The sequence below is a fragment of the Trachemys scripta genome, chromosome 3 (genome assembly GCF_013100865.1).
Source record: "Trachemys scripta elegans isolate TJP31775 chromosome 3, CAS_Tse_1.0, whole genome shotgun sequence".
In the NCBI taxonomy this organism is placed as follows: Eukaryota; Metazoa; Chordata; order Testudines; family Emydidae; genus Trachemys; species Trachemys scripta.
This window is the reverse complement of record NC_048300.1, coordinates 16,763,175-16,780,484: the sequence shown is the minus strand read 5'-3', so window position 1 is coordinate 16,780,484 and position 17,310 is coordinate 16,763,175. Positions and strand designations below refer to the sequence as shown.

The window sequence follows — 17,310 nt, the reverse complement described above, 5'->3', positions numbered from 1 at the left end:
CCAGAAGCTGGGAATGGGCGACAGGGGATGGATCACTTGATGATTACCTGTTCTGTTCCTTCCCTCTGGGGCACCTGGCATTGGCCATTGTTGGAAGACAGAATATTGGGCTAGATGGTCCTTTGGTCTGACCCAGTATGGCCGTTCTTATGATTACAAAAAATCCAAAGTCTTTTTGGTAGGGTTTCTGGTATGTTGTAGCTAGCGTAGATTATAGGTGAGTTTGATGACCATTCGATCATCTAGTCTGACTTGCTGTATAACACAGGCCATATCATTTCATTCACTTACTCCTGTACTGAGCCCAACAACGTGTGTTTGACTAAAGCATATCTTTCAGAAAGGCATCCAGTCTTGATTTGAAGACTTCAGGAGCTGGAGAATCCACTGTGTACTGGTATGATAGGTATGGAAGACATCACAACTGTATGCATTTATATCATTATTGAGCAGAAAATTTGCCTTCAGTTCTTATTCACATGTATTCATGACACAGGAGGTGATGGAGGGATGGTAGTGTCTGTGGGGGACTGTACGTTGTTGTAAAGTGGCCTTAACATTTCTGTTTTCCACTGGAGCGGAATAGAATCAAGATGTTGCTACAGAAGGAGAAGGTGTGCTGCTGAAGGGGCCCGGAACCTAGCTCATTTCCTTGGGTCTTTCCTGTTGTACTGGTACCTCAGTGGAGTGTACTGGAATGAGCCATCCTGTTCTAGTGTTATACTGGGCCTGATTCTCCTTTCCCTTCACAGCTGTTGCTGTTATATTAGAGTTTGTTTACAGGGGATACTCAGGAAAATTAATCTGAATTAACTAAAGGTGTGAATTTACAGTGGATTAGTTAAACTGCATTAAATCCCTGTGTGGATACTGTCATTCAGAATTAAAGTGGCCTTAATTTGGTTTAGTTTAATTTACTTCCAAGGTGTAAAGTTGGATGATAATGAGGCGCACCCAATATGAATTGCAGTACCGGGTCAGGCCCATGGTCCATCCTGTCTCCTACAGTGTCCAGCACCAGCAGCTTCAGAGAAAGTGCTGTTTGCGCCGATAACGTTGTGTATAAATGTAGGCAGCATTGTAAGAGCTTGGATGTGAGCGTAACTACTCTTCCTCAGGACAGTGCTGGGTTCCCTAGCCTCTCCCTTCTGCGTGTCATGGTTGAGGTGAATTGGGTAAGTGACCTCTCCACACATCACATACCATTTGGTGTGTTCATAGACACACCCTCCCACACTCACCCCTACGCAATGCAATTGATGGAGCAGCAGAACAAACAGAACAGCACAGGTATTTAACATGACTGTGCATTGTCATGCGTTACTTGTGTTCCTTTCTGACAGACTGATAAAGGAGTCCAGGATCCACCCCAACACCAGCTGTTTGTTTTTCATCATTGGCTGACATATTATTTATACAGAGTGTTTTATAATTTCAGATTAAAAGGATCATTTATTTCACGCTATGAACCTTTTCTTGTTGCTCACTGAAATGTTTTGGTATGAGTATCGCCTCGTGGGTTCACATTTTCCTCATGTGTGTGGTGGAGAAATCAGCCCTCCGAAGCTGTCACTGACTGGGACCAAACAAACTCCTGTTTGAAGAGATGGGTTAGATGCATGAGTCATTTAACCACACATACTGTTAATCCCCAGTTAGGATACGCTTTGGTGTCCATTTGTATTGCAGAATATTTGTAGATCCTGCAGCGTGTTTGATAAATAGAAGAAGGCACCTTGAACCGAGAACATGTGCATAAATGTAAGTCAGATATGGGATTAGCTATTGGTTGAATAGCAGTCAGGGGCAGGAGGCTTTTGGATCTTCAAAGTCCTCCCGCAGCCACATCCATCACTTCCAAATACATAGAGTAGGCAGAAGTGATAGTTGCAAGGATCTGATAGGAATCAGGAGATCCATAGGTTGTGGACCATGTCTTTGTGACCTCAAGGCAGATTTATTGTACTGTGTATTATTTGGGATTTACTTTGAAAAGCACTGTGGCCTGGTCCCCACTAACCCTCCACTTCGGACTAAGGTACGCAAATTCAGCTACGTTAATAACGTAGCTGAATTCAAAGTACCTTAGTCCGAACTTACCGCGGGTCCAGACGCGGCAGGGAGGCTCCCCCGTCGATGCCGCGTACTCCTCTCACCGAGCTGGAGTACCGGCGTCGACGGCGAGCACTTCCGGGATCGATCCGGGATCGATTTATTGCGTCTTAACCAGACACGATAAATCGATCCCAGAACATCGATTGCCTGCCGCCAGACCCTCCGGTAAGTGAAGACGTACCCTGTGTTGCTATCTCTCATGATTTTAGCATTAGTCTCATGGTATTTGATCTCTTTTCTTAAGTCTCATCTCCTGGAGTCATGTTATTTCACGAGACTCTCAGCTTTTATTTTTTAATGTAAGTTTTTGGCCCTCATGGGTGTGGAGAAAAGCTTGAAAATGTGACTCCCTAATGGCACAGAAACCAGGAGGCAAATAAAAATAACTCAATTTTTTTTTTAAATTTCATGATTTTTTAAGCCAATCTCATGAATTTTTGTGGCCTGACTCATGAATTTTGAATGCCCGGGCTTGGCAGTAGCATTGCAGCTACTGTAGCACTTGGAAGCCTGCCTGCTAACGAGCTTTTGCCCATGAGGGTCAGTGAAGCCCGTGCTCCACAGCACTTATTGGCTGCGTTTTGTCCAATGAGCGTGCACAAAAAGGTCCTTGTACTTCTCGATATGCACATCGTAAATTACTATAGGACCACTCTGCCTGAGAGAGACAACCTTTGCTTTCTGTGTTCCTTTACAATAATTGGAAATGGCAGGACTGAAGCTCTTGGCAGTCCCCCAACATAAGCTCAAGGGTATTGTAGCCGCTTCTCCATTGAAGACCCATGTGTGTAGAATCTTCTCCTCACCAATAAATAGTGCATATTTATGGCATCTGGAGCTGGGCTCCAGCTCTGAGGTTTGGAGCTGCATCTGGCTGTGAATTTCCCCACCGTTCAGGGCTTTTCAGGTCCATGTCTAATGACATCTGGCTCAACAAGCCTCAGTACATTTTTGTTACCATTGAGCTTTATCTGGGTAGTTGGTTATTTTATTAATAGATACTGGAAGCTGGGTTATTTGTTGTTTTGCTAGGTTCGGACAATGAGGCCTTTTAAAAATGTTGGTCAGGTTTTTAGTTACATTTTGTGGGATGCCCAGTGGCCTTTGTGCATGATACAAAAATATGGAGCTCTAAGAATTCCTCATTTTAATGCCTCCGCACCCTTGACACCTTTAAATGGCTCCGGAGGTTGCAACTGAAAAATGTGCGATGCTTCACAGCTAGGGGGGCTTTGTCTAGAGTGGATGGAGACTCAGCTGGAGTCTGAGGCTGGGCCTTGCTCTCCTGACTCACTTTGATGCATCTGATAATTCCCCCCAACTCTTAACCTCCTCCTCAGTTTTACAGACCACCACCACGGCCTCTGTTGACCACCGTTCCTGTTGACAATGCAGCATAGTGCTACCTCAGCTACAAGCCCTGGCCTAAAGTGTGGTTCTGCTCTGAAAAATGAGCACAGAAATAACATCCTGGGATTCCATGTTTATTGTCTCAGAGACTCCAGTGCCAATGTGCTTTTTCCCCTGTGACGGCCAGCCCTACAAATTCAACCTGGAATCTGGGAGTCAAGCTGGGTCTTTATGTCTTGCACATCATCAGTAGTAAAGGTTCTGTAGGGCAAATTCTACCCTCAGTTGCAGCTGTGCAACCCCACTGCTTCTCTTATCTTCCTAGGCTCTGCAAGGCTAGCAGGAGTGAAGGAACAGTAACAATTTCACCGAGTCATGGAAGACGGCAGCTGTGGCTCTTCCGGCACACGGGGAGTGTATATGTTGGGTACGAAAGTGCTACGTTTTCACAAGTAACCTGAGGATTCATAGAATATTAGGATTGGAAGGGACCTCAGGAGGTCATCTAGTCCAACCCCCTGCTCAAAGCAGGACCAATCACCAGACAGATTTTTACCCCAGTTCCCTAAATGGCCCCCTCAAGGATTGAACTCACAACCCTGGGTTTAGCAGGCCAATGCTCAAACCACTGAGCTATCCTTCCCCCACAATGAAGCCAGGGGATTCCATGGCCTGACGGAAAGCCCACTGAAGACAACAGGAGTCTTTCTACTGATTTCAGTGGGCTTTGGATCAGGCTCATAAAGCATCTGGAGCAGGGCTGAGGAGCTGGGCCCACGTCTGTTAAGAAACTGAGTATTGCTGGATTTACCAGTGACTGTGTAAAACCGGTTTCTCTATATTTTAACATAGGTTTTTGGTATTGAATTCTTTTCTGTTCCTTCAATAATGTAGTGTTACAGCCTTATCTTGCCTTAGGATTAAAATATTTTTTTTGGTTTTCATTTTTTATGATAAAAGTGAGTAAACAAAGAAGAAAAGGCAGCAATACCGAAAACATATTATTCACTTATAACAATACTACCTAGCTATTATACAGCACTTTCCGTCAGTAGATCTCAAAGTGCTTTACAAAGGGGGTCAGTAGCATTATCCCCATTTTGCAGATGGGGAAACAGAAGCTGTGAGAGGTAAAGTGACTTGCTCAAGGTCACCCAACAGGCCAAGTTGATCACTGTGGGTGCTTCACTGATACCAGTGGTGAAGTGGAGTGGGAACAGCCTGGAATGCCACTCCAGTACTATTTCAGAAGGTTGCCAAAGTAGCAGCTCACATGCACTGCACGGAGGATGCCATTTTGCAGAGGACAGTGCTCCACCCTCGCCATTCTGGTAGGCTTGAGATGTAGGACTATCCCACTGCTGATATCCATGTGCGCTGGGTGGTGATGATGCGTGACCATGCATGTCTTTAAGAACTCAGGACTTTTCCAAAAGCTGCAAGCGGGGATGTTCTTCCGTGAGCGACACTTTACCGTTGGCGATGTTGAAATGTCAGTAGCGATTCTGGGGGACCCAGCCTGCCCCTTGCTCCCCTGGCTTATGAAGCCGTATGCTGGCCACCTCAGCCACATCAGAGACAGATTGAACTACTGGGTCTGCAGGGACAGGATGACGGATCACTGACAGTGTTTACTGACTAAATTAGATCTCAGTGAGAGGCATTTATTTCACCAGTGGGTGAGAGATCCCTAGATATATGGGTTATAAAATGCCTTTGGGAATCCCTCTTGGAGTGATTAAAAAAAAAGAGGGTAAACTAACTAAAACTAAACTCCATATTCCCCAAATGAGAAGTGGGTAAACTCTGTTTACCCTTGACTACACTACGGCTTGGGATAAAAGACATTATTAGAGTGTTTAGGAATCTTCTGTTGAACGTATTGGTTCAGTTGTGTGTTGCTTAGATTTGAAGGTCACTCCCACCCAAAAGACTAATGGAGTTGGAACACAGATGGCAGCTTTGGGGTTTCATTCTCAGTGGGCTAACGGGGTTCTCCTGGCACTACACCCACAAAGCCAATTTATCCAAATATTCCTAAAAGAACAGCCAAGCACCCAGTCCTGCAATTGATAGGCACATTTTCAGCAGTCAGCCCATGCTTATCAGTTGCAACAGTGGAGCCCATGTCATTAGGCCACAGGGAACTTGTTTGTCCATACATGTTTCTGAGCCGTATTGAGTGTTCCTGGTAATTGCTTTGAAATGTATTGCAGCATAATTTTTTCATGAACTTTAAAATGCATCACCTGTTGCTTTCACCCGTCTGTTTCGCTTATCTCCTCAAACAAGTGTATCACGAGCTGGATAGCAGGGCAGGGGCATGTATGCTTATTAACCCTGAAATGTATCTTAAAGGAATGATGCACCACAAGATAATCAGAATATTTTACCTAGCCACAAGCCTGAGAATACTCTTGGATTTGGAAGTATTTGCAATATGGATGAAGATGATAGTAATAAGAATAATATAACAGTTCAAGCATATTCTCTTCTTCCTTGTTATTCAGGGAGTGTAGTCTAATGGTTAGAGCGGGGGACTGTGAGTCAAATAAAATGTTGATCCTAGGTTTGTTTGTGTGTGTGTGTGTGGGGGGAGGGGTTGTTTTTATTTTGCCAGGCCTAGGCAAGGAGGACAATTTATATTCGTCCTCTCAGTCCACGCTCACTCACACAAGAAACATTCACTAACCATCTTGTTGGACCTGTTATTTTTTTGTGCTGTAGGCAGTGTGATAGACTAGGCTTTGGCTTTATATGTAAACAAAGCTGTACATGAATACCCCATTTGCTGACATTCTCTGGTGCAACGAGTGGGTTGACGCAAAGTAATCAGTGCATTGTATTGTCCTGCATCTAGCTTTGCCCCGGACTCGCTATGACCTTGAGCACCCTTGCGGTAGCTCAGCTTAACAATCAATGAAATGGGGACGGCATTCTTACTTGGCTCATGTAGGTGCTGTGAGGATTAAATAAATTAACGCCCATGGAGCTTTTTTAGATCCTCAGATGAAAGGCACTATAGCAATGTAAATTAGTATTACTGGCAAACACTGTAGGCTCTTTATCGTATGTGCGAGTACTACGATAGCTGGTAACAGACATGAATAATATATTTGCCACTCAAATTAATAATTACAGCTAGACCATGTGATCTGAAAACACTTTTCTTCTTTATATTTTAAATATTGTGTTGCGTTGTGCCCTTCATATCATGCACATTATATGCTAATAACAGCATCTCTATCATTATGGTATTTAATATTAATGTTGTGGTAGGGACCAGAGGCACGATCATTGATAGGAGGATTTCAAAGGCAAGCATTATTATTCCAGTTTTACAGATGGGAAGACAGAGGCACAGAGAAATTATGGGATTTGTGTGAGGTCAACCCGTAAGTCGGTGGCAGGGACCAGCATAGAAATCAAGTGCCCAGGCTCTTAGCCTCTTTCTCTAAGCACTGAAAAATGCTGCCTCTTCAAAACCACTAAACACCAATTTGAACATTAACGCTGCATCACAATCGATTCACAGGCAAGAGTTTTGCCAGACAAAGTCATTCTTCTCCCCCTCCACCCCCCCCCAGGATGCAGTGGGACTTCGGAGGAGAGGTTCTCAAATGAAAGCGATTAGCCGCCTAAGAAAGCAACTCCTGACTATGTTGTTAAAGCACATTCATAGAAGAAGATCACTCATCAGGAATGTGGGACGCCATTCAGAAGGCTGGTTATTGGAAATCATAGATCTTTGGGTCCTTTTGTAAATCTACGGGACCTACACATCCATTATCAATATATTCCTCAGGCCAGTGAATAACGACTACACACAAAAGTAAAGGATGGGGTGCTGTGAACAAAATGTACCTGAATTTCTTTCTCAACAGAACGTAGCTCTTCTTTAGTTATAGTTTCTTCTAAAATCATAACTTGTTCATTGTGGAGCTGGTAGTAGGGACATCCGCTATTTGAACAGTCAAGTAATTTTTAGAGTGTCTGTCAATTTAAAACCATCTGATGGCAAGCCAGGCTTCTTCCTTTCCTATTATATCCTCGAAAAATAGTATGGAAGTGCAGGAAAAGGGCTGCCCAATTTATCCGTAGAAAGGAAAGAGTATCCAGAGAAGTCTTCAAAGGGAAGGGCAGAATCTAACACAACTTACTGCACATAACTCAGAACAGGGCCAGTTCTAATGTGTTTGTGCCTTGGGCAAATAATTGCCATAGATGGAGAACCTGCTTTGTTGACTCCCACATCCCTAAGTAAACAAGGCAGGTTCTCCATCAGATCCCATCTGTGAGTCTCGCCCATCTCTTTCACTTGCCCCTTCCAACTTCCTGCTGTCCCAGTTTCCTTTGCAATGCCTTAGCCTCCCCACCTCTTTTCTCTAGGCTTAGGACATGTTCTTCTGATGACGGTCAGCCTCGTCCTGTAGCTTACACTCTGGAGATAGGCTCCCATAGCAAGGGTCTTTTGCTCTGGTAGGTTGTTCCAAATGAAACTCTGCCCTGACTTACTTATCTTTAAGCATAGTGCCCTGTGTGGTCTGTGCCTAAAGCACAATGAATGAGCATGGAGTTCTGGCCCCATGGTGCAACAGTCATGTTTAAATATTGTGTGTCAGTTAGTTTATACCAGTGTGCATGCTCCTAGAGAGTCAGTGCATATTTTAAACATAACACTGCTGACCAAATCATCTGCAAAAGAACTAATATTACCATTCACACTCAAAGCCAAAGCTGCAAATCATCCCAGACTCCATGGGCTGATTATCAGGTTTGGGCCTGTAAGGTGTGACTGATCCTGAAGCAGATATGACTTTATGTTGCTTGTTTAGGTTGCTACCGTGGCTCCAATTTCCTTGCTAAAAAGTAGGGCTTGTTAACTCACATGATTAACTCAAAAAAATTAATTACAGTTTTAATCGCACTGTTAAACAATAGAATACCAATTGAAATTTATTAAATATTTTGGAAGTTTTTGTACATTTTCAAATATATTGATTTCAGTTACAACACAGAATTCAAAGTGTACAGAGCTCACTTCATATTCATGTTTATTATAAATATTTGCACTGTAAAAATGATAAAAGAAATAGTATTTTTCAATTCACCACATACAAGTACTGTAGTGCACTCTCTATCGTGAAAGTGCAACTTACAGATGTAGATTTTTTTTGTTACGTAACTGCACTCAAAAACAAAACAATGTAAAACTTTAGAGCCTACAAGTCCACTCAGTCCTACTTCTTGTTCAGCCAATCGCGAAGAGAAACAAGTTTGTTTACATTTACGGGAGATAATGCTGCCCGCTTCTTATTTACAATGTCACTTTTGTAGCCGGCATTGCAAGGTATTTACGTGCCAGATATGCTAAACATTTGTACGCCCTTTCACGCTTTGGCTACCATTTCAGAAGACATGCTTCCATGCTGATGACGCTTGTTAAACAAATAATGTGTTAATTACATTTCTGACTGAACTCCTTGGGGGAGAATAGTATATCCCCTGCTCTGTGTTTTACTCCCATTCTGCCATATATTTTATGTTATAGTAGTCATGGATGATGACCTAGCATGTTGTTCATTTTAAGAACACTTTCACTGCAGATTTGACAAAACGTAAAGAAGATACCAATGTGAGATTTCTAAAGATAGCTATAGCAGTCGACCCAAGTTTTAAGAATCTGAAGTGCCTTCCAAAATCTGAGAGGCAAGAGGTGTGGCGCATGCTTTCAGAAGTCTTAAAAGAGCAACATTTCGATGCGGAAACTATAGAACCCGAACCACCAAAAAAGAAAATCAACCTTCTGCTGGTGGCATCTGCACTACTTTGGATCATTATAGAGCAGAACCCATCATCAGCATGGACGCATGTCCCCTGGAATGGTTGTTGAAGCATGAGGAGATATATGAATCTTTAGCGCATCTAGCATATAAATATCTTGCAACACTGGCTACAACAGTGCCATGCGAACGCCTGTTCTCACTTTCAGATAACGTAGTAAACAAGAAGCAGGCAGCATTATCTCCTGCAAATGTAACCAGCCTTGTTTGGCTGAGCGATTGGCTGAACAAGAAGTAGGACTGAGTGGACTTGTAGGCTCTAAAGTTTTACATTGTTTTATTTTTGAATGCAGTTATTTTTTGTACATAACTCTACATTTGTAAGTTCAACTTTCATGATAAAGAGGTTGCATTACAGTACTTGTATTAAGTGAATTGAAAAATATGATTTATTTTATTTTTACAGTACAAATATTTATAATAAATATAAAGTGAGCACTGTACACTTTGTATTCTGTGTTGTAATTGAAATCAGTATATTTGAAAATGTGGAAAACATCCAAAAATATTTATATAAATGGTATTCTATTATTGTTTAACAGTGCGATTAAAACTGCGATTAATCGCAATTAATTTTTTTAATCGCTTGGCAGCCCCACTAAAAAGTAATTCAGATGTATCCATCAGTTATGTCTAAAAGCAGTAACATGAATTGAATGGAGTATACCAAAATGAAATATAATGACAGCGCCTGTGGACATTATGCATCGATGTAAAATAATCACAATGATACAAAAAGCTTTTATTCCAATGCTCTTGTTACTTCGCATCAACTCACTTATTGCACCAGAGAATGTCAGCAAATGGGGTATTCATGTACAGCTTTGTTTATGTGTAAACCCAAGGTCTAGTCTACCATCGGAAAAGCATCCTAAAAGCAGAATCGGAAAAGCAGCTAAGAATTTTGGGCTATTACAGAAACGTGCTTGGCCCGGGAGGAGGGAAAGAATTAAAGTAAAACAGTTAAAGCAAAAGAGTTAAAACAGTTAAAAAAGAGTTAAAGTAAAACAGATGAAATCAGAAAACTGATGCTGGTAATTAGAGAGACAAGGTAGGTGAAACAATATCTTTTATTGGACCAACTTTTGTTGGTGAAAGAGACAAAGCTGCCGAGCTTACACAGACCTGAAGAAGAGCTGTGTGTGTCTCGAAAGCTTGTCTCTCCTACCAACAGAAGGTGGTCCAGTAAAAGCTATGACCTCACCCACTTGTCTCTCTAGTATTCTGGGACCAACATGGCTACAACAACACTGAATACAATGCTGCCAATTGTTATTTTTATTACAGTAGCATGTAGTGACCTCATCTGAGTTCGGGATCCCATTGGGCCAGATTGTAAAGGAACAACCCTGTGCTGAGAAAGTTACAGTCTAAATAGCCAAGCTGAGATGGAAAGTATTATTATCCCATTTTACAGATATGAAACTGTCACCCAAAGAGCTAAGTGACTTACCCAAGGTCACACAGGGTGTCTGTGTAGATCCCGAGTCCCAGTCCAGTGCATTAGGCACAAAATCATCTTTCTTGGCCTAGAACCCAGCTAGCCTAGCACTGTAGTAAGCCTAGATAACTAGGCCAGACTTTTTTCAGTGACAGTTTATTAAGTAAGCACACAGGATTTTCAATATTTATATTAATATCGTAGGGAATTAATTTGCCTTTGCCACCCCCCACTCCCCCCCGTAAACCTGTCCACCTAGCCAGCTGATTTTGTCTACTGGCTCATTGAGTTACAGAGAAGGTCAGTGAGTGATTGTTAGTCCTCCATGTAAGTACACAGAGCTTTTGTTTGCACGCCTTTCTGGGTTTTGTATTCAGAGGTCAAACATTTTCCTTAGCATGATGGTCATTATTTCCCCAGTACTGTACAACCACAATTGCAATGCAAAAGCATGTTGCACCTTACCTCCCTGGCAGCGAACAATCACAACTGCATTTTTCAGATTCAAATGTATAGTTATCCTTTCTCTAGAACGGTACAATGTTTTCATTTTTCTCCTCATTTGTTTCCAGTCATATCACAGCGTGCTGACCCATTTCCAGGACTCTTTGATCTTTTTCATACGATCATGCAGGGTGTGACTGAGTAAACATCACTCAGAGACTTATGTTCATTAGAATCTTAATAACTCCCTTACCCACGGAAGCCTTACTGGGTTTCCAGGCTGATTAGGCCATCCAGAATAATCCCTTATAACCACAACACTAATATAACAAATATAATGGTGAGCCAGGGATCTTCAGTGGAGGTCACATGTTAAAGGAAGATGCCTGCAAAAAAGATCCTCCTAATTTGCATGGAGAAACCCACTGTAATGTGTGCATTTTCCCATTCTGGGGACAAATACGAGAGCAAACTTTTCGTGGGTGCACCTATTGTGCGCACCATTGAAAATTTGGCCCTAAAACTGAAAGCCCATACTTCTGACCACCTTTTGAAGAACCTGTAAACTTTCAAGGTAAATGATCTCATTAAGAACAAATGCTATAATATATTTCGATTATATTGCCAGCCAAAACCCTTCATAAATTAGAGTGAAGGTTGTATTGTTCCTTAATTTAAAGCATTATTACTATACCCTATGTATAAAACCCGCAAACATTTGAAACTGAAGAAATTCAGAGTAGAAGTTCCACTCATAACCTGATCCTTCCCACCAGCCCCTACCAGCCATACATTCATACTGAAACTCCTACAGCTTCAGGAATTTTTTAAATCATTGACTACAAACGAGAGCATAATATGTTTGTACAAATATGTCCACTTCCTTCTCTATTCCAAGGGAGACTAATATCCTGGTCTGATGTAATGAAGAGGACTCTGTGGTCTGAGGCCTAACTCCATGTGTAGTGGACTCAGTAGGGGTAGATGTGTAATTTGTATCTGGAGGATCAGGGTCTCAGAGAATATTGAAGATATATTGGGGTTTCTTCTCCATATAAGGAGAGAAGATGGGGTAGTTGGCTTCCTGGAAGTGGTGTCATTTTGGGACTACATAGGACGAGCAAGGTATACTACTGTGTGGTCTTTCAACCACAGTGGAAAGCTGGGGTTTGAGGGTGAGGTGAGTCTGTTGTATTAATTTAGATGGACTATATGCACTAAAGGTGTTAACATAACCCAGTCATTGGCCAACATTAAAGAGTTTTAAACAAGGTTGGGGGTTTGGTACACCGAAACTTCAGACTCTTTAGTACCATGGCAAACACACTATTAAAAATCCTTTTAATCTTTTATTAAAGATACAGAAAAGGTGAAAGAGTTAAGGCATTTGAAATGTAAAGCATTAAATAAGGTTTTTACATTCATTTGTAAGGAATGCCTTTTTGCCTCTAAGCACATCTTGAACTTTGTTGTTTGGCCACGGTGGCAGCTTTTCGGTTCTCTTACTATGTTTTTTTAATTTGGGGGTATACATTTAAGTTCGGCCTCTGTTATGGCATCTTTAAAAAGTTTCCATGCAGCTTGCAGGCATTTCACTTTTGGGACTGTACCTTTTAATTTCTGTTTAGCTAGCTTCCTTATTTTTCGTGTAGTCCTCCTTTCTGAAGTTAAAGGCTACTGTGATGGGCTTCTTTGGTGTGCCCCTGCCCCCCCAGGGATGTTAAATTTAATTATATTATGGTCACTATTACCAAGCAGTTCAGCTATATTAATCTCTTGGACCAGAGCCTATGCTCCATTTAGGACTAAATCAAAAATTGCCTCTCCTCCTGTGGGTTCCATGACTAGTTGCTCCAAGAAACAGTCATTTATGGTGTCAAGAAACTTTAGCTCTGCATCCTGTCCTGAGGTGACATATACCCAGTCAATATGGGGATAGTTGAAATCCCCCATTATTACTGAGTTTTCTATTTGTATAGCCTCTCTAATCTCCCTGAGCATTTCACAGTCACCAACACCACCCTGGTCAGGTGGTCAGTAGTATGTCCCTGCTGCTATATTCTTATTATTTAAGCATGAAATTTCTATCCATAGAGGTTCTATGGTACAGTTTGGTTCATTTAATATTTTTACTGTATTTGACTCTATGCTTTCGCTTTCTTTCACATATAGTGCCATCCCCCCACCAGCACAACCTTTTCGGTCATTCTTATTTTGTACCCTGTTATTAGCATGTCCCATTGATTATCATCATTACACCAATTTTCTGTGATGCCCATTATATCAATATCCTCATTTAATACCAGGCACTCACGTTCACCCATCGTAGTATTTAGACTTCTAGCATTTGTATACAAGCATTTATAAAATTTGTCACTTTGTAACTGTCTGCCATTACATGATGTAATTGAATGGACCTCTTTTTCATTTGATTGTTTGTCGTCAGATCCTACCTGTACTTTATTATCTTTCATCATCTCCTCCTAGGGTGATCAGATGTCCCAATTTTATAGGGACAGTCCCGATTTTTGGGTCTTTTTCTTATATAGGCTCCTATTACCCCCCACCCCGTCCCGATTTTTCACATTTGCTGTCTGGTCACCCTATCTTCTCCTTACTAGGATATTGAGAATCCCCTTTAATAGATCCTCCCCTAGAGACGTCTCTGTCCAAACCATGGACTCCTCTGCATCCATTGGCTTTCCCCTAGCCCTTAGTTTAAAAACTGCTCTACGACTTTTTTAATTTTACATGCCATCAATCTGATTCTGTTTTGGTTTAGGTGGAGCCCATCCCCCCTGTATAGGCTCCTGCTTTCTCAAAAGGTTTCCCAATTCCCAATAGAGCTAAACCCCTCCCTACACCATCGTCTCATCCACTCATTGAGACCCATTAGTTCTGCTTATCTAACTGGCCCTGCGCGTGGAACTGGAAGCATTTCAGTTAATGCTACCATGGAGGACCTAGCAGCCTAAATTTGGCCTCCAGGATGTCTCTCCTATTTTTCTTTATGTCACTGGTACCTACATGTACCCATGACCACTGGCTCCTCCCCAGTACTACACATGGGCCTGTCCAGATGTCTCGAGAGACCTGCAACCTTTAGACCTGGCAGGCAAGTCACCATGCGGTTTTCCCTGTCATCACAAAGCCCACTCTTTTGCTGGACTTCTGCCTGCATTGTCTTTACTCCTGTAGCTTTCTTTGTTGTTGGATTTTGGTTTTTTGTTTTGCTTTGTTATTTGTAGTGTGTGTGTGTGTGTGTGTTTACTGCCTTAATTTTTTAGAGAATCTATCTCTCCTCCTCCCGTTCTAAAAACTCCCTTGCAAAGCAGCTGATTGCGATCATGGGCTTGGTATTAAGGTGTTTGTAGAAACTTAGCTACAAATGTTTTCACTTTTAAATACTTGTTTACATAACTGCAGCTTCTTCTAATGCTTTGAATTAATAGATCTTTATTTTACAGCTTTAATGGTATTATAGTTATTGTCATCTTCATTTTTTTACCTTAGAATTTCCTTAGGGGTGCTTTTTTAAATTTACTTGCAGAGGCTACATGGGAACTGAAAGCTTGTCTAGGTATGATGCTAGAGTTTTTAAGTAGAGCTGCATTAATAATTCACACATTTATTTAAATCAGTTTTTCCCAAACTTGGGACGCCGCTTGTGTAGGGAAAGCCCTACGGCCAGTACATCCCTCGGCCCGTGCCGCTTCCAGTAGCTCCCATTGGCCTGGAGCAGCGAACCGCGGCCAGTGGGAGCCGCAATCAGCCAAACCTGCGGACGCGGCAGGTAAACAAACCGGCCTGGCCCGCCAGGGGCTTTCCCTACACAAGCGGCGTCCCAAGTTTGGGAAACACTGATTTAAAGAATTCAGTATTTTTTTTGCTCATGGAATGTCCATGAGCACATCATGATTTTCTTGGAACTATTTGTTGTTTAAATTCGCTAGGTATCTATTTTGTCACTTTCCCCCCTCTCTGGATCTTGTATGTTTCTTGAATAGGAGATATTGGTCTTGTAGAACTGATCATCTCTTTTGAGAGTGTCTTTGAACTATAGTCATAAACACAGCAGAGCTTTCAAAGTATGCAAGACCAACCCTGTAAAAGTCACGAGGGGCCCATTGTGCTCAGGATCAAAATTATAATTTTAGACATTTTCAGATCCATAGGCAACATGTGTTGACTTCCTAAGTTTCATAGCCAATGCCTGCAGACCTTGTAAACTCCATGTTTACTTCGATGGCATTTACAAGGACTGTTGAATAGGCCTGTGCATATTGTAAGGGATACACTCCGCTGCCTTATACAGCCCACTGGCGACACTAAATGCTTTATCATTGCAAGTGCCTTTATTTCTTGAGTGGGAGCCATTTGGCTCCCAGATTTCCCATATTGTGTCACGTGTCTGTCTATAAAATGTATACATTGCTTCAGCCAGAACTATTTAGCCGATGCATTTTACTAATATGCAGAATATACTCATGGAGTTTGCAACCTCCCTGAATGAAAGCTATTCCTTTGTAGACTATAGTGACTACTCTGGGTGTGTCTAGGAAGGTTTAAAGTTCTTTGAACCAAACTCTTAAATCCCCTTGATGACATCCTTAGAATGTGTAATCTCCTTGAAACAAAATTATGGAGATTCCAATTGTGCAGAAACTCATAAGAGTTTCTCATATCCTTAAATCAAAGCTATGGAAGTTGCTTCTACTTAGATCAGGGCTGAATTTCGGGTCATATATTTGTTGACTGGGCAATTCCTCCACGCCAACAAAGGATACTGTTTTAGCTGCATTGGACCTTATCCAATAAGCACTGAAGACAATGCAAAGATTAATGAAAAGACCCTTAGTGCTTTTGGAACATTTGGTCCTATCTGTCTGGGTATTGAATTTGATCATTTATTGCATCATCAGAACGTGGTACTATAAGTTACTAAGATTCTTAGTTAAAAATAGAATCTTTTGTGATGTCTTTGATTACTAGCATGTTTTGACAAATCTGCTTTGCGGCCTCAATTATCATTGCTATACTAATAGTCTTTACAGAATCGACATAAAGTGAATAACATGCTGAATGTGAGGTCCTGGTGAATGTACTGTTGGATAACATGGCAGAATAATTATGGCCCTTTGAGGATCCTGGCCATAAATTCCCCCAACAGGAGTTAGGCCCAAACCCTCAAAAGGTATTTAGATGCCTAGGTCCCTCTTTTTTCTGTCTCATATAGGAAACACCATGCTCCCAGTATAGGGGAACATCTACAGATGCAGGGAGAACCGTGGTATTATAAACAACAACAACAACATTTGCTACTTAGAGCTTTTTATTCATAGATCACTAAGCATTAGCTCTTTACAAAGATGGGTAAGTATCATTATCACCGTTTAAAAGATGGGAAAGCTGAAGAAGGGAGAAGTTAATTAAGTCCTTTGCCCAAGAAAGTACAGCAACTCAGGCAACTGAGAATAGAGCCCAACTCCCCGGAATAACAAGGAGTCATGCCAAGGGTAGGTGCACTGCAGCTACCCAGCAGCACTCATTGTAATGTCCCTGTAATTATGATGGCCACCACCCCTCATGGCCACAGGTCACTCTGCAGATCCTGCCTCTGCTTTCCCTTTCTTCACAGAGCACCTAAGATCCTTGCAGGTGCGACAGAAAGTCCCTAAAAGTGTGGGGGGCCACTGGTGCCCGAACCATGGCCCCACCCCCCGTTTACGCCTAAGGCCCCACCCCACTCCTTCCCCTCTGCCTTCATGCCGCCCCAGCCCCCTGAGGCCCTGCCCTCACACTGCCCATTTCCTCCAAGGGCCTGCCCTCACGTCACCCCTTCTCCCCAAGCCTCTGCACCATCTCTTCCCCCAAGGCCCCGCCCCCCTCTTGCTCCTCTCCACCTCCTCCGCCCCTGTCGCTCACCCTTACGGCAGGTAAAAAGTGGGAGGGACATGGTCCCCTCGCCACCCTTGTTCCAGCACCCCTGCCTCCTTGTATTAGGGGCCAACCAACATGTCCACAGTCTTCACCATATGTGACACAGCAGGGCTTCTCCCCAGCTTAACAAACACTCACTGCCATGCTCAGTCTCCTTTAAATAAGTGTACTTATCCA

The 17,310-nt window shown here is 42.3% G+C and overlaps 1 protein-coding gene across 1 annotated transcript in view; it reads left to right on the top strand.

Moving 5' to 3' along the window:
* The first annotated feature begins 340 nt into the window (after positions 1 to 340).
* LOC117874266 overlaps positions 341 to 17,310 on the top strand; it is a 41,229-nt gene continuing 24,259 nt past the window's right edge. Inside the window, exon 1 of the mRNA XM_034764204.1 lies at positions 341 to 406. The gene's annotated coding sequence lies outside the window, so the exon portion shown is untranslated. The remainder of the gene's footprint in view (positions 407 to 17,310) is intronic.